Raw genomic sequence first — 24,851 nt, forward strand, 5'->3', positions numbered from 1 at the left:
TCATGCTCAGTCGGGTGTGTATTGTGTTCCCTCACATGCTGCCCCACACACTCATCCACTCCACCATATGCTATAGCCCCAGCACCCCCAGCCCTGAGTGGTCACTAGAGACCATAACCCTGTCAGGAGAAAAGGTAGATGGCTCACCCCATCCCACAACCCCCGCAAATCAGTTCCAATCTCCACTTCTGGTCGGTCCCCTTCCACAGCCCCTTAGGGACCCCCCTTTACATACTCCTGGACTTCAAAACTCAGCTTCAGATCAGCCAGCTATTCCCAAACGGGATCATCTCCAGCAAGAGGGCAAAACCATAACAGAAGAGACCAAGAATGGCACAGAGGCTCTGCGGCATAGGAAGTGCTTTCAAGTGCACTTGTTTACTTGCAGTGATGGAAGGCGGGACTTTCTTGCTTTACTTTGCTTATTCATGAACATGAAAGGGGACATGTCTTGGTCAAGGTCATAGACCAGGCTGGGCCTCGAACGTCCTCTCTCCTGCAGACCTAAGCAGGGTCCCATTTTGTGACAGCAGATCTGTGGGCTCCTGCCACACTGAGGAAATGGATGGAGTGGAGGGAGCGAAATATAGGGAGAGGTAAGCAGGAGAGGCCCGAAGGGCATCTCAGAACAGGAAGAGTAAAGGTCTGAGCTTTGGGGGGACACCCTCACCTCAGTGCTAACCCCCTGGGATGCTCTGAGCCCGTGACTGTGGCCTCTGGGTCAGCCCTGAAGCTGCAGTGGCTTGTCAGAATTCACCCTCCACCAGGACCCCAGAACCTGATGACTTAGCTGCTAGTTAGCGTTCTGGGATCTGAACCCGCCTTGAATCTGCTCTAGGTTTCCATGGTGATTGCTTAAACTTTTCATCATCCAGTCTTTCAGACCTTGGGGGAGAGCAATGCGCTCTGGTTTCCATGACAACCACTTAAACATGTATCTCTGTCTGGCTCCGTTGGTAAAGAACTGCCAGAGATCATGCAAATGAACTGGCTGCTCTCCCTTCGCTTAAAAAAATAAAAATAAAGTGACACACCTGCTTAGACGTTTCAGATCTCTGCTCATAACAAGAGGGGTGAAAGTGTCAAACTGGTGTTTGTGAAGGGTTTCCTGCACTGCTTTGACATTTCGAGTGCCCACCCAGATACACAGGCTCGTGTTGCCATGTGAAGTAATTATCTACACTCAGCACTTGCCCTCCTCTCCCCTCTGCCCGGCAGATGAGAGAGCTGCAAATTCAAGGCTGTTTACCTTCCCGCTGCACGCTAAAGGGGGAAGGAAGGACAGGGCCAGAGCCACTACCCGACCCAGCCCTTGGCCCCTGTGGGGAGGAGCCATGGAGAGCAGGGTCCCCCACCTCAACTCACTGTCCATAAACCGGCCAGGGGTGGCTCCGGTCTCGGGGGACAGCCCCAAATAACGTGCAAGTCACAGACCCCAGTCGCTCGGCAATGACTCTGCTTCTCTGTTGGAATTCATGGAAGGGAGAACAGCCATGTGACTCTGAAGAAAAGCTCACAAGGGGAAAGATGAGGGCTCGTTCCCCCACCCCACACACCTGCCCCATCCTCCCAACACCCCCTAAACCAGAGGCCCTGAGAGGCAGTCACGGGCCCAGCAGCCACAGACAGGTGTAAAGCGTGTTCTGAAGCTGGGTACCAACACGTACAATTCTGGCGGTTTCCAGTGAAAGCTAGAGATTTCCCACTTTTCCGGGAAAATACGCAGGCCTGCCTCAGTCCCACCTCACCTGGGTCCGCTGGGTGGCAGTAGCTCCACCCTCGGGAGGGGAAGCCTCCACCTGCTTTGACTGAACTTTTCTGAGTACCACACTCCTCTCCCTGAGTCCCGGAAAAGAGTTGCGCTTATAATTTGTGACAACAGGCACAAGACACAGACCAAAGCAACGATCCTTTGGCCGGTTGCTGAAGTCACAAACGACGGAAGAGGATTCTTATTTGGGGGCAGAGGGACGGAGAGGGGGTGAAGACAAATGTTCTGCCACCTTCGTCCTCCGAGGTCCTTTAGGCACCTTCAAGGCTGAGGTCGGAGGGGGAAAGCCAGACGAGTGGACAGGAGATGCGCTGGTGAAGGGTATGCTCATCTTCGGGTGACACTGTTACCAGCCCGGGTCCTTGGACTCTTTAATCAATAGATATTTATAAGAGGCCCAATGAGGAATTCAGGCAAGGCTGTATTGGGACTGCAGGAAGGGAGCGAAAACAAGTAACAGGTGCCCTTGCTCGCTTCCCGAAGCGGGGGGCAGATGGTTCCTTAAATGGGGGGTGGGGTAGGGGCAGAGATCAGTGGGTCAGGCCCACAGTGGTGGCTTAGGTGGTCTGCCCACCCCGTTGGTGGTGCTGTGTGCAGGGAGCTTGCGCATACCCTGCTTTGCTCTCCCCACCTCAGAAATGTCAGTTGATGGCCTTTTTGTATCTTATTGTTCACGACTGCCCCAGCTGGGCACCCACGTAGTTATTTTTAGTCCCTTATAGTTACTTTGTATTTTTTTTTTCGGGAGGAGACTTTTATCTAAGTGCAAGCACTCCAGTAAAGGGTCCCAGGTCCCAACCTGTCTCAAGACCAACATCTAAAACCTACAGGAAGGCCCTTGATCGTTTCTGTATGATGCTACAATTTTGACTCTACTGTTCAATAGATTCAGAAGCCCAGAAGTCATTTGACTAAAAATATCTTTCAAAATAATTGTAGGATGAAATTGGCTGGTTGGCTGATGAAAACAGACAGGCCCTGATTTAGGAGGCAGACGGTGCTCCTTGGCCCTACTGTTTTTAACCTCTCCAGGTGTAAGTTTTCTTACCTACAAGGTAGCGGTAACGGTGCTTGCCCCACTGAGCTTCTGTGAGATTCAAACAAGATTGTGTGTGGACAGGCTCTGGCCCAGTGCCTGGCACGCAGTATAGATCTGGGAAAAACCTTGCTTTTCCTACAGCATCATTTCCATTCTTCAGACTATCTATAGTTTAACACCTGGGGTTGAAAAAGAAGAAAGCACTAGTCATCACTGAAAGTGAGCCTGAGACCTTTCTTGTCAGAAAATTGACTGATCATGTTAAGAAACTGTATTTTGTTTTTCTGTGAATATTTTTAGGATGCACTATGGGAACAATAAACTGCCAGGCGAAAGATGAAAGAGACAAAGGATGTTAGAAAAGATGTCAAAGCAAGAAAAGGCCGAGCATTCCTCGGTTTGCCCCAAAGGCGAGCAGAATGTGATCAAACAGTTTTTCTCATCTATAAAGGAGCCAAAGTATTTTCTGTAAAGGAAAGAACTTGCTGCTGATGGGAGGAATGGATCGAATAATTAGAGTCTAGGATCCTTATCTGCCTGGGTAAGTCTTTCTCCAACCAATGGTGCCCTTGACCTAGTAAGTACAGGAGAGCAGGACTGGGGATCGCTAATTCCCCTTTAGAATAACTTAAGAACCCCTGTCCAAAATTGATCTCCCAGACACACAGAGCCTGGAAAACTGCTTGCGGCTGTTACAGAGTCCTTCTTTGGGGTTAATAAGGAACTCACTTAAAACGCAAGTACTTTGCAAGGACGAAGAGATTGTGTGGAGCCATCGTTCACTCACGATCGGAAGGATTCTTTGATCAGACTGTCTTCCCTACAATGAACGATGATCAGTTGTAGAGAGCGATTGGGGATTGTGATGTATGGTCAATGTCCTTTCTGGGCACCTCACTCAGATGGCCCTAACCTTACACTCACTTCTCCACTGGAGTTGTTTAACCCCAAGTGAATTAAGGACTCTACCACCCCCTGAGGTGTAGCAGAACTGACCTAAGAAAACAGGGATTGTTCTGGAAAGCCTGGAATTGAGATAGCGGGGTAGCAAACTGTTGCCATCACCCCCTCAATGTGTAATCATCATCCTCCTTAGAATTGGGCCCCTACCTCTCACGTGTGCCCCTCCAGAGCAAGTCTCAGTAATGCTTTCTTGGAAATAACAGTAACTGTCATTTTATTGAGCACCTACTTTGTACCGGGCATTATGCACCATACCCATTCTCTCTAATCCTCACATCAACTCCATTTACCAAGGAAAAACCTGAAGCTCAGAGGAGTTAAGTAACTTTTTGGAAGTAGTGGCAGACAGGTTTCAAACGCAACCTGGCTTCTAAAAGCCTTGTTATTTCTGTTGATAAGTGTTGGAGAAGGAAGGAGAGGGGGAAATGGAGAATGGATAGTGGGATTTGGGATAAGAACCAGTCATCTAGGGAAAGCCAAGCTTCCTTGCTGAGCCTCTGTACAGCCATCACTTAGGAACTGCAAGGTGACCCTTGTCCCTCTCAGCCCTGGGGCAGTGCTGCAAGGCAGTGAAGCGCGTGGGATCTGGCCCCGCCGCTGTCCCTTTCTAGCTGAGTGATCCTGAGCAAGGGCTGCAGCCGCCATGCCCTCCCCTATAAAGGCAGTAACAAGAATACCCACTCCTGGAGTAATATAAAGATAGCAAATGAGATGTTCCATGTAGAGCACTCAGCACAATGTCAGATGCCTAATAGGAAAGAAAGAAACATGATTTTTCTACTCACTTCTATTACCTTAGACTCCCATGTGTCTGGAGACTGAGAACAATTTGCTTACTTTCCAGTGACTTGGTTATAAAAAGACATTGTTCTCTCCCCCTCGACCTCAGCCTGCTTCCCTTCTCCCTACCTCCTCACCCGCCCACTACATACCCAGCCCTGAGCCCCTCGGGGCACTGTGATCCCTCAGAGCTCCTTAAAATAAACTCTTATTAAAAAGACATTCACGCCAGATCTGAATACTGCATAAAGCAACAACCTGCGTGGAATCTGTTCCAACCCCACGCGGCGCTCTTCCGTGTTTATTCCTTTTATAGTGATATTGTCAGCCACGGGAGAAACCAAGCCCAGGGCTTCATCTCACACGGAGTTGTGTTGCTATAACTGGGTACTGTCTGCTTCAGACCTTTTATCGCACAAGATAGATACTTGTGTCGTTTCAGAGGGAGACATAACCCTCCTCAGGCTGAACAGAGCTGCCAAGTCTGGGACAAGTTTAGTCTTGCATTTTTATTTAGGAATCGCAGATAGAACTGCTCGGTGTTCATCTGTTCTTCTTGCATTCTAGAAAGCCAACAGGTATGCTGAAAAGCCACACAGCTCCAGTGAGCTACATCCATGTGTCTGCTGAGGATAACAAAATAGTTTCCATGCCCACTGACAACACTATTAAGGTCTTTGCCCTCTTATGTTCTGATGCATTATCCAATGCGGTTTCAGACAGAGAAGGTGTTCCCTTCATGTTTTCCTTCCCCTCTCTGTAGCCTTTGGGGCCTCTGGATTAGCAGATACTCAAGTGTTATTTACTTTTGTGGATTCGCTTTGGAAAAGGAGAATATGTAGGCGGTGGAAGGGCAGCCTCTTAGAGAACTTTCTATACCTGGTGTTTTGTTGGGAGGAGTTAACATTATTGCATTGAAGGCCCCTGCTTGCGTTCTGTCCAGAGACTCCCTTTGTCTTTGGAGAGTGCAGGTTGGGGGATGCAGAAGGGGATCTGGGGACAGAATGGGGACATAGGGAGGCACAGTCCCTTGCCACTAGAGGTTATCACCTTATCTTGTAACACACTAGGGCGAGTGGGCCCTTTCTGAAACGTTGTCTATAAAGCTTCGAATTTAAACCTTTCTGACCCTGGCAGAGGTAGTGACATTACCACCTTCATTCTGTTTGCCTTCACACCTCTTTTTCTAGCGAGGGTCCTGTCTACCTCTAAAACTCTGTCACTCTGTTATCTTTGGAATACACTATTTTTCATATAAAAGAACAAAAACAAAAAAACCTCACTGATTTATTTCATCCATTACCTCATATGCTTTTCCAGTGAATATGACACGTTTTCATGACTCATCCACCTTCTTTTCTGGACTGTCACAGGGCCAGAGGGTGGGGATTTAGAGCAGCATGAGTCAGAGGAATGCTGGAACCTTGGGAAGGAGATCAGATTCACTGCTTTGTACAGATGCATAAAACAGCTCACTCACCACTCCCATAAGAAAGGACTGATAGATGTTAAGGGCTGAATCGTGTCCCTTCAAAATTCCTATGTTGAGGTCTTAACCCCCAGTACCTTAGAATGTGACTGTACCTAGAGACAGTGCCTATAAAGAAGTACTGAAGGTTAAATGAGGTCATACTGGTGGGCCCTAATCCAATGTGACCGGTGTCCTTCCAAGAAGAGGAAGTCAGGGCACTTAGACTGAGAGGCAACCATGCAAAGACACAGCAAGAAGGTGGTTATCTGCAAGCCAAGGAGAGAGGCCTCTGAAGGAACCAAACTTACCCACACCTTGACTTTGGAGCTGAATATCTTGCTTCACGCTATATAAAAAGGTTAACTCCAAATGCATCACAGACCTCAAGGTAATAAGACTACATCTACAAAACTCTTAGAAGAAAACATAGGAGTAAATCTTCATGACTTTGGACTAGGCAATGATTTCTTAGACATGATATCAAAAGCACAGGAGACTAAAGGGGGGAAAAATGAGCTGGACTTTCTCAAAAATAAAAACTTGTGCTTCAAAGGACACTATTAAGAAAGTGATTAGACAACTTACAGAATGGGATAAAGTATTTTCAAATCATATTTCGGATGACGGACTTGCATTTAGCATACAAAACTCAGCAATAAAAGCACAAATAGCTTCATTTTAAAATGGGCAAAGGACCTGGACAGAAGTTTCTTCAAAGAAAATATTCAAATGGCCAATAAACACAGGCCAAGATGCACAGCATCATTAGTCCCTATGAAAATGCAAACTAAAACCACAGTGAAATACCACTTCACACCCATCAGAGTGGCTAAAATCAAGAGAGACGATAACAAGTATTGGCAAGGTTGTAGAGAAATCGGAGCCCTCATGCGTCGCTGGTGGGAATTTAAAATGATGCAGCCACTTTGGAAAATATCTGGCAGTTCCTCAGACGTTAACCAGAGTTAACATATGACCTAGCAATTCCACTCCTAGGTTTACACCCAAGAGAATTGAAAACATCTGTTCACACAAACACTTGCATATGAATATTCATAGGAGCATTATTCATGATAGCCAAAAAGTAGAAATAAACCAAATGTCCATGAACTGAGGAATGGATAAATGAAATCAGGTACATCCATACAATGAAATATTATTCAGCAAGAAAAAAAAACGAAGCACTATCACACGCTACAACACGGAAAAGCTTGAGAAGCTTCACGTGTTAAGTGAAAGCCAGTCACAAAGGGCCGTGTATTGTATGATTCCATTTATATAAAGTGTCCAGAACGGGCAAATCCACAGAGACGGAAGTGAGTTTAGTACTTGCCAGGGGATGGGGTGAGGTGGGAACAGGGAGCGGCTGCTAATGGGCATGGCGTTTCTTTTTGGAGGAATGAAAACTTTTTGAAATTAGATAGTGGTAAAGGTTGCACAACTCTGTGAATATGCTAAAAGCCACTGAATTGTACGCTTAAAAATACAAATTTTGTAGAATGTGGGTTAAATAGCAATAAAGCTGTTATTTTTTTTTTTAAAGGAGAGAGGGGAGAGAGAGGGAGAGGGGAGTCAAGGATGGCACCAAGAGTTTAGGCCTCAGCCCAACACCGCAGTGAGGAAGATGGTGGGTGAGAGGAGCACAGGGTCAGAAGCCCAGCTGTGGATGTGCTGGAGAGAGTCATCCTGAGTTGAGGGGAGATGTCAGGGCTGGAGATATAAATGTGGGAAGAACCAGCATTTAGATGGAATTTTAAACCATGAAGTGGATGAGATCATAAAGGGAGCCAAAGTGGGCAAAGGAGAGAAAAGCCCCCAGGACTGAGCACAGGGACCCTGTGACGCTCTGGGATTTTACTGTCTGTAGGGTCCAACATGGCTCCTGTGTAGTGAACATAGAGTCTATCTCGTGGCAATGAAGAGGTTATTTTATACACAACTAGGTGTTGAGATCACAGTCAGGGGTACAACAGGACCCAAACTCAATTCAGTTCTCCAAGAACATTTGATTAAAATGGTAAGATTTATGGACTTTAGTTTCTGATTTATTTTGAAAATCAAATTTATGCAAAGACATCCACCAAGGCCACAAAGTCGGAGATTTCACTTTTTTTTTTGAAATTTGCCACCATTGGATAATCACAATTCTGTATGTGAGGACATGTTTTCTATCCTATTTTCTTTTCCTAGTGCCTCTCCATTTTCTCCCAATCTAAACTCATGATTACAAGATTAGCATCTTGCCTGTGATGATTCAGGCATATTGAATCACTTCCCAAAGTGTGTTTAAAATATATTGAAATCCTATCTTGGAAATAGGGTGTGTAATTTATTTCAGAATATATTATTTCTATCAAATAAAAACTAATCAACTAGGAACCAAACAGCTAAATTGCCAGCATGCCTGATCAAATAGTCTTCGTTCTTTGATTTATTTTTTTAGCCCAAATATTTCATGTCTCTAAATCATGGGGACACACGAAACGTTTCAGGAGTCTGCTGGTTTCTGGCATTCTCTAAAGAGTAAAGTGACAGATTGAGATTTCCATTTTCACTTGTTATTTTCTGTGAATTTAATATTGCACACCACAAAGAGAGCTGTTTTGTGTCAACAGGAATTAGGACAGAAAGAAAGTTATTTCTTGGAAGGAAGATAGCATGGTGTATTAGTTAAGGTAAGGCTTGCCACTGTAACAAATAAACTCTATATTTTCCATAGGTTGAAACAACAGAAGTTTATTTCTGTCTACTGAGGGGCACTTTTTCTCCCTTCAAGAACAGGGCTGTCTCCATATGGGGGTCCCACCTTACTTAGGTTCTCAGATTCCTCTGAATCCAGGTGCAATGGGTGTGAGAATAGAGAAGGCATATCTGCCTCTTAAAAAAATCCCAGCCATAAATGATACATCACTTTCTCTCACATTCTATTGCTGAGTTCATGACTCTGGGTGAATGGGAAGCTGGGAAATGCCTTAGTCCAGTAGCTGCTTCCCAGTAACTTTACTGGGACAGACAGATTTGAGTTTAAATTCTGAAATTACCACAAACTGTACGACCTCGGGTGAAGTACTCAATCCTTCTGAACTAAGTTACTGAATTCTTTGAGACATTGGTTTACTCTTCTGCAATATGGGAGAAAGGGTCGTCTTGTAGATTAGTTGTGTTCATAAAAGATAATTTATGGGGCTTCCCTGGTGGCGCAGTGGTTGGGAGTCCGCCTGCCGATGCGGGGGACGCGGGTTCGAGCCCCGGTCCGGGAGGATCCCACATGCTGTGGAGCGGCTGGGCCCGTGAGCCATGGCCGCTGAGCCTGCACGTCTGGAGCCTGTGCTCCGCAACGGGAGAGGTCGCAATGGTGAGAGGCCCGTGTATCGAAAAAAAAAAAAAAAAAAAAAAAGATAATTTATGAACTGTGCTCACCACAGAGTAGTTTTACTTGGTAAGATTCTTTTTTTTTTTTTTTTTAATTTACTTTTGGCTGCGTTGGGTCTTCGTTGCTGCGCATGGGCTTCTCTAGTTACGGCGAGCCAGGTCTACTCTTCGTTGTGGTGCACAGGCTTCTCATTGCGGTGGCTTCTCTTGTTGTGGAGCACGGGCTCTAAATGCACGGGCTTCAGCAGTTGGGGCACGTGGGCTCAGTAGTTGTGGTGCACAGGCTTAGCTGCTCCTCGGCATATGGGATCTTCCCAGACCAGGGATCCAACCCATGTCCCCTGCATTGGCGGGTGGATTCTTAACCACTGTGCCACCAGGGAAGTCCCTTACCTGGTAAGATTCTTTTGAGTCAAAGGGGACAAAAATCTAACTGAAACAATTTAAGCTGAAAAGGGAGAATTTGAAGGACTCAGTGCACTATTGCTGGTTTAAAGACAGAGGAGGCAACAGGATGAGGGATGTAAGTGTGTAAGAAGCTGAGAGAGAGAGGCCAACAACTAGCAAACAGACAGGAACCCATCCCTCCAAACACAAGCAAGAGGGTTGAAGACGGCAGCACAGGAATATCCTGAACTTATGTCCTCCCACAGACACAAACCTACAACTGCAAATGGAACAATTCCCTCAGAAAGAGATCTGAAAACTGGATGAACAGAGCCTCGCGAGAAAAGGTGAAAGGACAGCACTGAGACACGTGGGAGAGACAGAGATACGGGCTCACCAGGGAAAACCACACCCCAGCTGCACAATTGGGAGGGACCCCAAAGAGGTGGAGCTTTTCCCTGAGGAGTGAGGGATTCGAGCTCCACATCAGGCACCCCAGCCCCCAGATCCTGCAGAGGAGAGATAAGCTCCCAAATCACCCGGCTTTGAAAACCAATGGAGAATAAACCCAGGGAAACTATAGAACTGCAGGCAACGAAAACCCCGCTCTTAAAAGGCTCATGCCCGGGGGGGCTTCCGTGGCACAGTGGTTGAGAATCTGCCTGCCAATGTGGGGGACACGGGTTCGAGCCCTGGTCCGGGAAGATCCCACATGCCGCAGAGCAACTAAGCCCGTGTGCCACAACTGCTGAGCCTGCGCTCTAGAGCCCGCGAGCCACAACTACTGAGCCCGCATGCCACAACTTCTGAAGCCTGCGTGCCTAGAGCCCATGCTCCGCAACAAGAGAAGCCACCGCAGTGAGAAGCCTGCACAACGCAATGAAGAGTAGCCCCCGATTACCACAACTAGAGAAAGCCCACTCACAGTAACTAAGAGCCAACAACGAAGACCCAATGCAGCCAAAAATAAGTAAATACATAAATAAATTTATAAAAAAAGGCTCACGCACGGACTCACCCAACCTGAAAACCAGCACAAAAACACCAGGTTGAAAAGTGTATGTTTCATAGGTGAAGGGCACCCATTTACTAATCTTCAAGTGTCTGCTGAAGAAGCAGGAGTCATTTGGGATGCTTCCTGGGGATAGAGTCACTGGCAGGAGGCATTTACGCGACTTCAGGCTTCCTCGCTAATGCCAGTGCTGGTGGGCACCATTTTGGAATTCTCCATGTGACCCGGTATCGCCAATGGGCACGTCCCACTGACAGCCCCACCCACCCTGCATCCTGGCAGCCTCTCACAGCCAGGTGAATGACAGCCAGCCCACCAGCACTCCAAGGCAGCCACAGCCCCATGACAACAGGAGGGCACACACAGCCCACGTAGGGGACACCCCTTAAGCACCTGGCTGTAGTGGCCAGGCAGGATTGCACTTCTGAGCCCCACAGGACAGCTCCTAAATAAGACCATGCCTTCACGACTGGGAGAGACAGCTAATTCTTAATACGTATATATATACTTAATACACAGAGAATTAGGCAAAATGAGGAGACAAAAGAATATGTTCCAATTGAAAGAACGAGACAAAACCTCAGAAAAGATGTTCAGCATCTCTAACTATTAGAGAAAGGCAAATCAAAACCACAATGAGATATCACTTCACACCTGTTGAAATGGCTATTATCAAAAGGACAAGAAATGACTAATGCTGGAGAAGATGTGGGGAAAAGGGAACACTTGCACACTGTTGGTGGGACTGTAAATTGGTGCAGCCACTATGCAGGATGGTATAGAGACTCCTCACAACAACTAAGAATAGAACTACTATATGACACAGCTATTTCACTTCTGGGTATTTATCCAAAAATCATGAAAAAATTAATTCAAAGAGATATATGCACCCCTACGTTCACTGCAGCATTATTTACAATAACCAAGACATGGAAACAACATAAGTGTCCATTAACTTCTTTAATGGATAAAGAAGATGCCACACACACACACACACACACACACACACACGGAATACTACTCTGCCATAAAAAATAACAAAATCCTGCCATTTTTAATAACATGCATGGATGCAGAGGATGTTATGCTAAGTGAAATAAGTCAGGTGGAGAAAGACGAATACCATATGATTCCACTCATATGTGGAATCTAAAAGAAAATGAAACAAAAACAAAATAAAACAAAAGCAAACTCATAGACACAGAGAACAGATTAGTGGTTACCAGAGGGGAAGGAGGTTGGGAGGTGGGTGAAATGCAAAGGGTCAACTGCATGGTGATGGATGGCAATTAGGCTTGTGCTGGAGATCACTCTGTAGTGTACACAGATGTCAAATTGTAATACTATATACCTGAAACTTATATAATGAAAGGGGGGAGAAATTACTGGTTATTGAAACCAGATCCTAGGACAGATGGACTCATGGGCAGCTGAGCTCACAGATGGCACTGTTGTTCCCATGCTGTATGCCTGCACTTTGCATTTCTGCTCCTTGGTTCACATTGGTCTCATCAACACCTACTGCTGAATGGCTTTCTCCTTCCAAATGGCCAGGACCCATCCAAGCCCAGAGCCTGAACTCACATCCCAACTCTACTCTTCCTAGCAGCTCCAGCCAGAAAAACCTAAAGGAAGGACACAGACTGACCAGGCTCAGATCCTTTGTCCAGGTCTTACAGTCAGAGAAGCAGTTCTCTTCACAGAAGATAGGAGTGTGCTGGACAGACAGTAGCTACATCCGGGGTGCTTAATTTATTGTAGCTGTTTTTATTTGGGGGACATCACTATGAAGAGCTTCTCCCTACCTTTTCCTTTCACTGACCTTGTCAGGGTCCCTCCATAGCATCCCAACTGAGATCACTCTTCCCAGGCTCCAGAATTCCCTCTGTCCTCCCCTCATCAAAACCCTCTTTCTCTCAGTAATGTTAGCTCATGAACTGAGAAGAAATTAACATGTAAGTGGATTCCCATTGTGGTACAAGTGACTGATAAGAAGGATGTGTGTTACGTTTCTACCAGTAGGAAATTGTCCTAGAAGCCCCAGGGTCTGCTTATTCAGTCCTAAGGCACCAGCCTACTTGCAGTCCGTCAGCTGCAGTGGTGCTCACATCCAAGACCCCATCCCCCAAGCAGGGCAGCCACCCAGGGACACACAGGGGCACTGCCAGGCCATCATTACAGCCAGGCCTGGAGGCAGGCTCCTCACTCAAGATGCCAAAGCAGCCAGCTGAAAACCGGGAACGTCAGTCAATCAAACTTCTCTTTGTTCTACGTGATATCGCCGTGTAGGACAAACAGCCCGTTGGATTCATTCTCTTTCTTTCTTTTTTTTGGACCCAAGTATCTGAAATTCCACCTCATGGAAAAAAACAGCCGCATTTCTAGCGCCAGCACTTAGGTGCCAGATACCGTCTGCCGATCCCCGCTCTGTCACTCGGGAGCCCGTGATCTTGACCAAGTGAGCCGACCCTCCTCAGCCTCCTGCTGTTTCCTCATCTGTGAAGTGGGCAGACTGTGGTCCCGAAAGTTCTAATCGTCCTCATGCCAAGTCCTGTTCTTCCTTGAAGAGGATTCACCCACACCAAGAACCTTCTGGCACTCAGTCTGAGGTTTCAGAGCTCCCAGATGTCGACTAGTGGCCCAGGCTATGGCTGACCGTCGCAGGGCACTACAGAGAGCGAAGCCTGACCACCAACGTTCGGTTAGTCGGTGCCTACTGCATGCCAGCCTCCTCCAGACATTCTACGTCCTTTCTCACACTTCCTCTTCGCAAAATTTCCATAAAGGATTCCATTTTACAGATGAGGAAATGAGTTCGAAGGACTTGGGTGGCTTCACTCCAAGGGCTGTCCGTTCTGTGTGCTGACCTCCCAGACGTGGCTCAGGGGACAAAGTCCAAGGGCACAGGTGGGTCCTTTGCACCTGGGTACTCATAGGAGGCATGCTGCAGGGCCCCCCCCAGGACCTGGCCTGGCCTCGTCCCTGCTGTGAGGGAGAAGCGCTGCCATTCAGGCTTGAGCACTGCCATTCAGAATGGGATGATATGGTCTGTGTTTGTTGGGGGGAAGATAGACATTAATAGGGAAGAAGGTCCACTCTGCAATCTCACGAAATCACACTCCTCCTACCCCAACAAGGAGGTATCAGTTTTCACGGTTAGTGGCTACTCTTCATTGCACGTCCATTATGTTATGTGAAGTTCTGTGCTAAGGACGTTACATCAGCCCTCCCTATCCATGGGTTCTGCATCAGCACATTCAACCAACCATGGATGGAAAAAAAATTATTTTTGATTCCAGAAGTTTCCAAAAAGCTGAAGTTGAATTTGCCACATACTGGCAACTATATACATAGCATTTAAATTGTAGTGGACATTATAAGTAATCTGGAGATGTACATGAAAGGATGTGCATAGGTTATATGCAAATACTATGCCATTTTATATAAGGGACTGGAGCATCCGTGGATTTTGGTATTCTAGGGGTTCCTCAAACCAATCCCCCATAGATATGGAGGTACCACTGTATATATGTTTTCTCATCTAATCCTCAAAACAATGCTTTAAAGTAGATACCATTATCCCCATTTAACAGATAAGAAAATTACAGTTTTGAGCAGCTAGTGACTTGCCCAAGGTCACAGACCCATCATTTGAACTCAAGACTACCCTCTTAACCATTCTTTAATAAAGCAATCGATGCCTCATCCTGGGTATACGTGTCACATACTCAGTTTGGGTTTTCATTCTCTCTCTCTCTCTGTTTCTCACAAGCAAGGTCTCCCCTTGAGCCTCACCCAGTGGTTTCCCACAAAGAGCCCATGGTGTGCTGCCAGTACAACCCCACCTTCAGGCAGGTGGTCAGCTACTCGGAAGCATCTGTAAGTGTCAAATCTTGGTCTCTTTAGCAATGATGTATTTGCAAGTGGGGTCCCACTGTCTTCACCTCGGTGGGGAGCAGAGTGTTCTGGGGACCTTCTGTCCCTGGAAGTAGAGAATGGGTGGTTCAGTTCTACTTTGCTGATCACCTAGTAGTGTTCGGACACTCTCATGTGAACGCCACATGGAAGAGCTCACAGATTCTGCGGGGGCTTGTGGTGTGAGTAATTTGGAAGGACCGTCTGGTCCTGTGGAAAGGTATTATTTCAAGGTGATTTTCTTGTGTGGTGTAGGATGATCAATTCAACGACCCTAATCCACTGTAACTCTAATCCAGGAAGGAGGGTTCAGAGCATGCCACGTCCACTTCCCTCTCACCGGGGCTCGTGAGGACCATGCTGGCCCCAGCCTAGAGGACCGGCACAGTGTCTAGTTCACAGGAGGGACCATAATCAGTAATCACTGCTCCTTGAATAAGGAAATAGAGCAGGCAAACACGCACATCCCATAACTCATGTTCTCCTGTCCTTGTGGTAACGGGAGGGCACATCCCAAATACACCCACGATGCTGAAAAGTTCTGAAAGCTTCTAATATTCAGTTCAGTTACTTCCTGCATCAGTGGCCTAGGTTCCAGCATCGCAAGTGAGTGTCCTGGGCCATGTGGCCGCGCCCTCTTTCCTTTTTCCTGCCAGAGCCTGACACACCCTGTCTTTAGGATTTACAGCATCGGGGACATCACAGCCCAGACACGTCCTCTTCACGTGCACACTTACTTGAGCTGCACTCCCAGTGACACTCGACTGTCTTTGCATCTGTCCTTGTCTAGTTTCTGCTCCAGAAATTAGCGGTCACCCATGGTTAAATACCAAAAGAAGTAGATCAAACATTTTTTATGATGACTCAGTCTCAATTCATCTCAAAGAAGGCGGGTTCCTGCATAGTTTGGGTTCAAACTTGTAAAGAAGCATTTATCCTCCAAATTTATCAGAGTCACCTCTGAGTCCAAGGAAGCCAACCTCCTCACCTACTCAGCATCCTGCACATTCCTGCCCCTGGCTCTGTGCAACCTTTTCTCATCTCCACCCCAGAATTTCCTGCTTCCTCCTTTCTTTTTTCTATTTTTTTTTTTTTACATCTTTATTGGAGTATAATTGCTTTACAATGGTGTGTTAGTTTCTGCTTTATAACAAAGTGAATCAGTTATACATATATGTATGTTCCCGTATCTCTTCCCTCTTGCATCTCCCTCCCTCCCACCCTCCATATCCCACCCCTCTAGGGGGTCACAAAGCACCGAGCTGATCTCCCTGTGCTATGCGGCTGCTTCCCACTAGCTATCTATTTTATGTTTGGTAGTGTATATATGTCCATGCCACTCTCTCGCTTTGTCACAGCTTACCCTTCCCCCTCCCCATTCCTCCTCTTTTCTTACATACACCTGAGCAATCCTTCAAGGTCAAACTCAAGTCCTCTCTGTGCCAGGAAACACTTGCCTTCACCGCCCTGACTCATGCAGGCACCTCCCACTTCCTGATGACTCACAGTTAGTGCCTCCCATGGCTGCTGGGGTGTGTTCTTACCTGCCCTGCTCTGTTTCACCTGTGTGAGCCTCGCCTCTAAACAATTTCTGCAGGCACTTGAGAGCAGGGATCAGAGCATCTATGTTTCCCTCTTCTTGATCTCTCAAAACCGTTCTTATTCTTTAAGGCACAACTCAGATACCAGCTCCTCTAAGAAAGCATCCTAGATCCCCTCCCACACCCAGGCAGAATGAATGGCTCCGTTAGCATCTGGGCTCCTAATTCCATGGTAACACAGTCTGTCTCCCTCAATAGCATTATTTTGATATGCACGTCTCCCCCAGCGGTGGGTGGTAGGTAGGTGTTGAATTGAGATATAAACACCCTCACAGCTATTACACTGTATTAGGCACATGCTGGTAATAAACTCTCCAATACTTACTGAATTAAATTATTGATTTGAGTGTTCGCTCACCTTGCAGATCTGTTGCTGTGTGAAATCTCTGGATCATCATCATGCCGGCCGTCACAATTCATGACATCCAAACCACATTACACTTGATATTTGTGGAGGAGAGAATATAGTCCAAGATCTCGATGAAGCCTGAATTTACGAATACCACTATACCACACTGTGTTCATTCAGTTGTATAAGCAGAGTGCTAGGGACCACCGACTTTGCCTCTGAAAATCCTTGTAAACTGTAAAATGAAAATTAATAAATGCTCAATTAAATGTTTACAGCACATTACTTATGAGCTGCAACTTAACACACACATAGTTATATGTAATACCAAAGTTTATAAGAATAACAATTTTTTATCAACTGAGCTTAAAACTGTATTCTTTAAATTATTTTAAAATTTGCTAGCAAAATTCTATTATATTTAATTGGGGACATGGTTGCATTTTAATATATTTAAATAGATGGGATCTCCAAAAGGAAGAACAACATGGGGCAGTGAAATTCTTTTTTTCTTTTTTTTAATATTTATTTATTTATTTGGCTCCGCTGGGTCTTAGTTGCGGCATGCGGGATCTAGTTCCCTAACCAGGGATAGAACCCGGGCCCCCTGCACTGGGAGCACGGAGTCTTAACCACTGGACCACCAGGGAAGTCCCTGGGACAGTGAAATTCTTAAAGGAGCCCTGCTGTGGTATGAAATTCCCTCCACAAAATGTAAGTGAGGTAGGTATACCTGGAAAGTATACACAGCACCTCTAGACTTTTCTTGATTCTGTACATAGAACCCTAAAGTCATTTTCAGAGAGGTTTCCCTTGCTGACTTCAGTCTTCAATCTTTTCACTTCCATTACCAGCAGTAGCAAGTGGCTTTCTTGGGGAAATTAAAAAAAAAAATTTTAAAAAAAGCTGTGTTTAATCACACAGCAGCAAGGCAGGTCCTCCCTCAGGTGTTGATCCTTTGCTGTCCGCCCAGCTCATGCTCTGTCTGCTCATTCGTCCACGCCATCAGGTACTTAAATCAATTCTGGATCTCAACCATATCACAAATCACTGCATGTTATGGAACTTTGGGATATTTGCAAAGATTGAAACCACTAAAGTAAAGTAAAGATTAAAACCACTAAAGTAACACTAAGGGTTTATTGAAATACTCAGAAGAACAGATGAACGCCCCTGAGCTGTACACACCCCTGGGAACGCTGGCCTTACAGAAGGACAGAGGAAAGGAAGCAAAGTGCACCCTACTGATCTCAGCAACTTGCAGCCAACAACAGTGCTGTCTGGTTTTTGGCTTGGAGACCCAGAAGTTTCTCTGATGTCAATGGGGCAGTCCTTTTTACAAAGTGGCAGGCTAGAAGGACCGTTCAATAGTCCTGAGAAAGAGTGCTGTCCTCAAGCGTTTCTCCTCTGACACTGTCACTGCCTCTGGGTGCAGGATCCAGAAAGTCTGCCCCAGAGGACGTCCTTCCTGGGGGGGCAGGGGGCACCTACCCCAACCAGTCATGACAGATGCTATTCACGTCCCTTTAAAGATGATTCTCATTCAAAAGCTGCTCAAAGGTTGGAGCTAAAAGAAAGTAACTACAAGACTGGAACGAGTTGGACCGAGCGAAGTCTTAAAGCTGAGGGTTTAAATAGCCTCCCCAGAAAATGGGTCATCTATCCATTCAGCTTTGCTTTGATGGTGAATAAATTTTGCTGCTCAAAATTCAATCCACACCTATCTTCTCTGAGTCTAGGTGGCCAGGAGATTTTCATCCAATATTTCTAAATTTTCTAATCTTCTCAGAGAGTGCTATAGACTGAATTGTGTTTCCCCCAAATTCATGTGTTGAAGTCCTAACGCCCAGTACCTCAGAATGTGTCTGTATTTGGAGATGGAGTCTTTAAAGAGGTCATCAACTTAAAATGAAGCTGTTAGGGTGGGCCCTAATCCAGTCTGACTGGTTTTGTTAGAGCCAGAGGAAATGTAGACACATAAAGAGATGCTGGGTTGCACAGGCACAGAGGAAAGAGCTTGTGAGAACACGGTGAGAAGGCGGCCATCCGCAAGCCAAGGAGAGACGCCTCAGAAGAGACCAAACCCTGCTGGCAACTTGATCGTGGACGTCCAGCCTCCAGAACTATGAGAAAATCAATGTGTGTTGTTTGAGCTCCCCAGTCTATGGTATTTTCTTATTGCAGCCCTAGCTAATGAATACACTCAGGTAACCAACTTGTATTCAAAGTACGGAAACTTCTGGGGTAAACTTTCATCTTTCATATCTATGACACTAGACCTCTAAATGCAAATTCTCTTTAATTTGATGGCCAGTGTCTCCAGGCTACTTTTTCCAACTTCCTGATACAGGTGGTGAAAGTATGGGACGTTGAAACAGGAATACTGTTGTCCGATTTTATTGAGGCTCATGGCAATGCTGGAATCCGTTGTCTGACCTTTGACTCCAGTGGAAGAGGGTATGTGCCTTCTCCAGAATCTTTTTTTTTTAATTTTATTTATTTATTTTATTTATTTATTTTTGGCTGCATTGGGTCTTCGTTGCTGTGCGCGGGCTTTCTCTAGTTGTGGCGAGTGAGGGCTTCTCCTCGTTGTGGTGTGCGGGCTTCTCATTGTGGTGGCTTCTCTTGTTGCGGAGTGTGGGCTCTAGGTGTGTGGGCTTCAGTAGTTGTGGCACGCGGGCTCAGTAGTTGTGGTGCACGGGCTTAGTTGCTCTGCGGCACGTGGGATCTTCCCCGATCAGGGCTCGAACCCGTGTCCCCTGCATTGGCAGGTGGATTCTTAACCACTGTGCCACCATGGAAGTCCCGCCAGAATCTTTTACCATTAGGCAGGGTGACCCCTGACATGCAGTCGTGACGAGGGTCTCTGTTTCCTAGTCTAGTTACTGGAGGCAGAGATGGCTGTCTGAAAATATGGGAGCTACAACAACGGACCTTGTCTTCACACCTTGAAACATGGTGAGTCACCTCCTACCAAAGGTCCCCATAAAATAATAATGCAAGATTAGGCATTTGTAGTAAGTGTAGAAGAAATCAAATGAGATAAAATCTAGGATGCATGTAACAGTCCTACATCCTTTTTCTCTGGCATTTCATTGCCAGTGACTCTAAACTTCTATGTAGGAAGGACACACATTATATACATGTTTGTTCTCCCATCTATAGCCCATGCATTTGTTCCCTCACTGCGTGGTATAGGCCTCATTTCTTAAAAGAGTTTAGCTTTTTAAAACATTTTAAAAATCACATAAGTCAAACATCACAAAGTCTGGATGAACTAAAAGCTACTCTCTTTTGTGTGTCATTGTGATTTTTTTCAAGGCTGCTTATTCCATTTGTTCATGTGCTGTGTCTGTTCTTGGTAAAATTTCCGCAGTTCTGGCCTGTGAAACTATGGAGAAGATCAGAGGCAAACTTTCTTCAACTATCAGTACAAATGAAGTCCAAGTAAATAAGATAAAAATTACTCAGAGTAGGTGGGCTTCCCTGGTGGCGCGGTGGTTGGGAGTCTGCCTGCCAATGCAGGGGACACAGGTTCGAGCCCTGGTGTGGGAGGATCCCACATGCCGCGAAGCAACTAGGCCCGTGAGCCACAACTACTGAGCCTGCGCGTCTGGAGCCTGTGCTCCGCGACAGGAGAGGCCACGATAGTGAGAGGCCCGCGCACCGCGATGAAGAGTGGCCCCCGCTTGCCACAACTAGAGAAGGCCCTCGCGCAGAAACGAAGACCCAACACAGCCAAAAATAAATAAATAAAATAATGAATACATAACTACTTAAAAAACAAATTACTCAGAGTAGGGACTTCCCTGGTGGTCCAGTGGTTAAGACTCCATGCTTCCACTGCAGGGGGCACGGGTTGGATCCCTGGTCTGGTAACTAAGATCCCGCACGCCTAACGGCTCTGCCAAAAAAAAAAAAAAATGACGCAGAGTAATGAGTGTGTGATTCCTAGTTCTGCCTTTGACCTCATGCATTCTTCTGCTCATTCACTCGGTCAGTAAGGGCCAGGAACTGTGCAGGGTCCTGTCAGGAAGAAGGTGAGCCTCTTCCCATAGCTGAGCGAGGGTTTCATCAGCCTTTTAGGGCAGTGAGAGTGGCATCAGCTGTGTTTTGATGGCTTGAAAGACACCTAACTGTGGTCTGAAAACTAAAAAGTAAGTGCTGAAGTTTCTCCAGTCATCAGTTGGGTTAAGTCAATATACGTAAACTGACTCAAGAACTAATAAAGAAAAATGCTTACTCTAAGTTGATAATATTATCTTTCTAGATGAAGAGCAAAGTGAAGTCTATGATTATACCTACTTGAAGTTAAGCCAAAATAAGTGAGTTCTAGTCAGCTTGAATATGAGGGTCATCTTGGAGATTTAGTGGGACATATTTTTTGATACGAACTTTGTCCTGGAAGAGGACACCAAGATACTAAAGGGAATTTTCCAGAAGCAAATGTGTCAAAGAATTCCCCAAACTGTGGCTGCTCCCTGATGGTAATTTAGGCAACTAGCCTCTTCCAGAATATTGGAAACAATTCTCTGCACATTTTGATAATGGTTTAGAGGTAGAGATAGGAAACAGGGTATCTCTCCACCGAATGCTTTATTAGGGATAAATCACAAGCTAGGGTAGTTAAATTCAGCAGCCGTAAGTCAAAGAATAAAAATCCAATAAATTCTCTCCTGAACATGAAAATGTTAAAAACAATCCTTGATCAGTTTCTGTTTGTGCCCTTGCCTCCGTGGTTCAGCCATGCTCTCGGGATCAAATAATCCTCCGGAAGGCAAGCTGCTCTGAGCAGACCATGAAAACAAACCAGGGTATCCTGTTTCTGCTCCCTAATCCTTTAAGAACCACTTAAAAAACTGAGCCTAGTTTATCAAATCACATTTTATCTTGCTCTTCCTAAAAAACAGAAGCGGTGATTTTCTTGTTCTCTTCATTTATCACACCGACACAGCAAAATGAGGCCACAGTACTGATTCTATGCAAAAATTAAACAGATGATAAGCTAAAGTAAATGTAAAAAGCTAAAATGTAATAGTCTGTATTGTTCTAGGTGTATCATAGCTGTTGGATGGGATAGAAGAATAAATGTGTACTTTGTAAGTGAAATGTACAAAATTATGATATTTCAAAACCCTGCTTCAGACTGACATGCTTCTCCCCACCCCCATGCCCTGTTGACTCTTTTCTCACTAAAAACAGATTTTGGAGAAATTCTTTATACCTCTATCTGGTATAAGCTAAGCAATGATATGGGCAAAAGAGTTTCCTCCTTCCCTCTCTCCCCCTTTCCCTCCCATCTTTCTTTCCTCCCCCCCCTTTAAAAAACCTTTTTAGTATTTGTTTCAGTTTTTTAAATTCTTTTCTATGGGAAGAAGTGTAATGACTCTGTACCCAATTCCGACACGTGGAGGTTTTTCCCACACCAACAAGCAATTCTCCGACACCAGCTGGTACCCTACAATTCCACTCAATTCTGACTCTATCTACCTGGAGAGAGCATCAGATTCCATGGGGTCAGGGTTCAGTTCTACAAGACACAAGACTCCTGCCCCCCTCCCCTCTGCCCTGCCCCGCAGACACCATTTGCAAGTCCTGTCCAACTGGCTATAGATCAGAGGTTCCAACAACGCCCTCCTTGGGTTATATTAATTTTCTAGAGCATCTCACAGAACTTAGAGAAATATTTCACTTACTGGATTTTCCTCCCACCTTGTCTTTATGCCGTAGTCCCTGTCTAAATGGGAAGAGGAGATGAAATGCCATCCATAAGCATCTCTGTGGAAAAAAGAAATCTTTTTTTACGGCTTAGAGATGGGAAAAGGGATTAAGAGACAGGGGAAGATGAAAATGCTGACTACAACTACGTTTTAAATCTACCTGTGGCATTTTATGTTCCCTGCTTGCTCTGCTGGGTGGTCCTGGATTTCCAAAGCCTTTAAACATGGTAGGTTCGTTATTCATTTGAAAGTATGCTGTATGTCAGAGCCTAAGCCTAGCACCCTCAGATGATTTGAGACATGACTGCCTGAGAGGTCCTGGCGTTGAATTTGTCCTTTGGTATTACAGGTTCCTGGGCTGACGGCTTTTGTTTTAGCTCATGCATCGCTACGGGTCTTATTACAGAGGCGAAACTACGCAGACCATCCGCGAAGAGCTTGTCAGCTGGCATATGATTTGCTGAAACGCAATCACCCAAACGTCAGGAGTGGACTGCTGTTTATTCCCACTGGCACTCGGGGAATTTGCTTTGACATTTCAAAAATCTGCATCACGGATGGGGTGAGGGGTAGGGCTGTAAAATGTGCCAGCGCCTCTCTCTGAAATTGTGAGTGTGTTGGCAGCTCATTTTACTGCTTGTACAACATCTCCTGTTTGGCTTTGGATACAGGACACACCTTGTGACTTTCACCACTTCCGGAAGCCATAGCCACACTGGCAGGATGACGTGGTGAGCCCTGGTCCACTGTCCGACTCTCCACCCAAACAGTGACACTTGATGGGGATGTCCTTCACTCCTGGGGCTCACCCCTATTCTTCTGGGCCTGCCTAGGGTGGTCACAGCATCTCAAGAGCCTCTGCTGTGGGGGGATTCATGATTGGGGTCCAGGTAGAGTAAGGAGCACTGAGCTCCAGGCAGCTGCCTCTGCTCCAGGAAGAGTGATGGCCTTTGTTCAGGCTGGGGCAGGAGGCCGAGGAGGAAATCCCCACAGTTCTCCTTGAGCTCAGCCTGGAGCCCTGTAGTGTAGGAATGGCAGCCCAGGATGTGACGCATGTGACTTTCTTCAAAGAAGCATCCACTTCCTCTTCTGCTTGGCATGCAAAACTGTATGTATTCACTCTGCCATCCTTGGGTGGCCAGGGAACCTAGCAGATGACATTCCTGCTGCCCTGTGGCTTGTTAGGGGCTCATAACCAGGGGACTTCTTGCGATTCTTATTAGCCCCCAAATTTCTACAGCTTCCCAGGGTTGAATGATCTCCCTCAAAACTGTCTGGATGTCAAGCCATGAAGACAAGCAGTAAGAAAGGAAGGTCATTGTGCACAACCATTTCCCACCACCTAGCCGTACCTTATGCCTCTGTAAATATTCCAAAAGCCACAAGTCACTAGAATACAAACTCAATGAAGACAGACCTTGTCTGTTTTCTCCACTGTATTCCTGGGATGTAGCTCAGGGCCTGGTTTATAGTAGCTGCCCAACTAATACGCTTCCATTCAACCAGCATGTGTCAAATATGGGCCCAGCCTGTGCTGTTCACTGAACATCAGTGACGAGCAAAGTGGTCATCACACGATCCCTGCCTTCATGGAGTTTGCAGATGAGTGATTGTTTTTTTGTTTTTTTGCGGTACGCGGGCCTCTCACTGTTGCGGCCTCTCCTGTTGTGGAGCACAGGCTCCGGACGCGCAGGCTCAGTGGCCACAGCTCACGGGCCCAGTCGCTCCACGGCATGTGGGATCCTCCCAGACTGGGGCACGAACCCGTGTCCCCTGCATCGGCAGGCGGACTGTCAACCACTGCGCCACCAGGGAAGCCCTGGATGAGTGATTGTTGAGTGAAAGAACAGAATTTGCAGAAAATGTCCCCAGGAAAGCCATGGCCATTGCAAGGGCAGAAGTCATGCAAGAGTCAGTGAAGTGTTAGTTCATTCAAATGTTTTTTCAGTCACTTATCAATTCTTTCAACCCCCTATTTATCAAGCACTGACATAGTGCCATCCTTAGTGGGTAGGCACAGAAAATACAAACATGAATAAAATGTGATTCCCGGCCCAGAATCTCACAGACTGGCAAGGAGATAAACTAAGGAAGTAATCATCATACGATGCAACAGATGATATAATAATGTATTAGTTAATGTAATAATGTTTTAATAATAATATAAAATGCTGGAGAAACCTAGAGGTGGGAACTACTAACTTTTGCTCTAACACTGTACAGGATATTAAAAGATTACTAGGATTTTTCTGGGAGGCCAAGGTAGGGAAAGGCAGTCTAGATGAGGGGAAAGGAGGAGAGCGTGAACCAAGTCTGAGAAGCATGTTGTTTGGAAGGACTATGAATATTTTGAGGGGCTGGAGGACCACGTACAGGAGGGAAGTGAGCTTGGAAAGCTAATCAGAACCTGAAAGCCATGCCAAGGCACGTAAACTTCATTCCGCAGGCAGTGGGGCCAGGGAAGGAGAAGC

At 46.1% G+C, this 24,851-nt stretch overlaps 2 long non-coding RNA genes across 3 annotated transcripts in view; one reads left to right on the forward strand and one right to left on the reverse strand.

The window, feature by feature from the left end:
• Positions 1 to 24,851, reverse strand: part of LOC117308808 (uncharacterized) — a 143,134-nt gene that overhangs the window by 107,696 nt on the left and 10,587 nt on the right. Inside the window, exon 2 of the long non-coding RNA XR_012327570.1 lies at positions 16,670 to 16,895. This is a non-coding gene — a long non-coding RNA (uncharacterized lncRNA). The remainder of the gene's footprint in view (positions 1 to 16,669; positions 16,896 to 24,851) is intronic.
• On the forward strand, positions 18,695 to 24,590 carry LOC109550188 (uncharacterized). Of its 2 annotated transcripts, none has more exons than XR_012327566.1 (5): positions 18,695 to 18,867; positions 18,975 to 19,117; positions 19,538 to 19,618; positions 22,391 to 22,607; positions 22,730 to 24,590. It is a non-coding gene; the product is annotated as an uncharacterized lncRNA (long non-coding RNA). The 2 variants fall into 2 exon arrangements; XR_012327565.1 differs by having other exon boundaries at positions 19,011 to 19,117.

The sequence above is a fragment of the Tursiops truncatus genome, chromosome 18, assembly GCF_011762595.2.
Source record: "Tursiops truncatus isolate mTurTru1 chromosome 18, mTurTru1.mat.Y, whole genome shotgun sequence".
In the NCBI taxonomy this organism is placed as follows: domain Eukaryota; kingdom Metazoa; phylum Chordata; class Mammalia; order Artiodactyla; family Delphinidae; genus Tursiops; species Tursiops truncatus.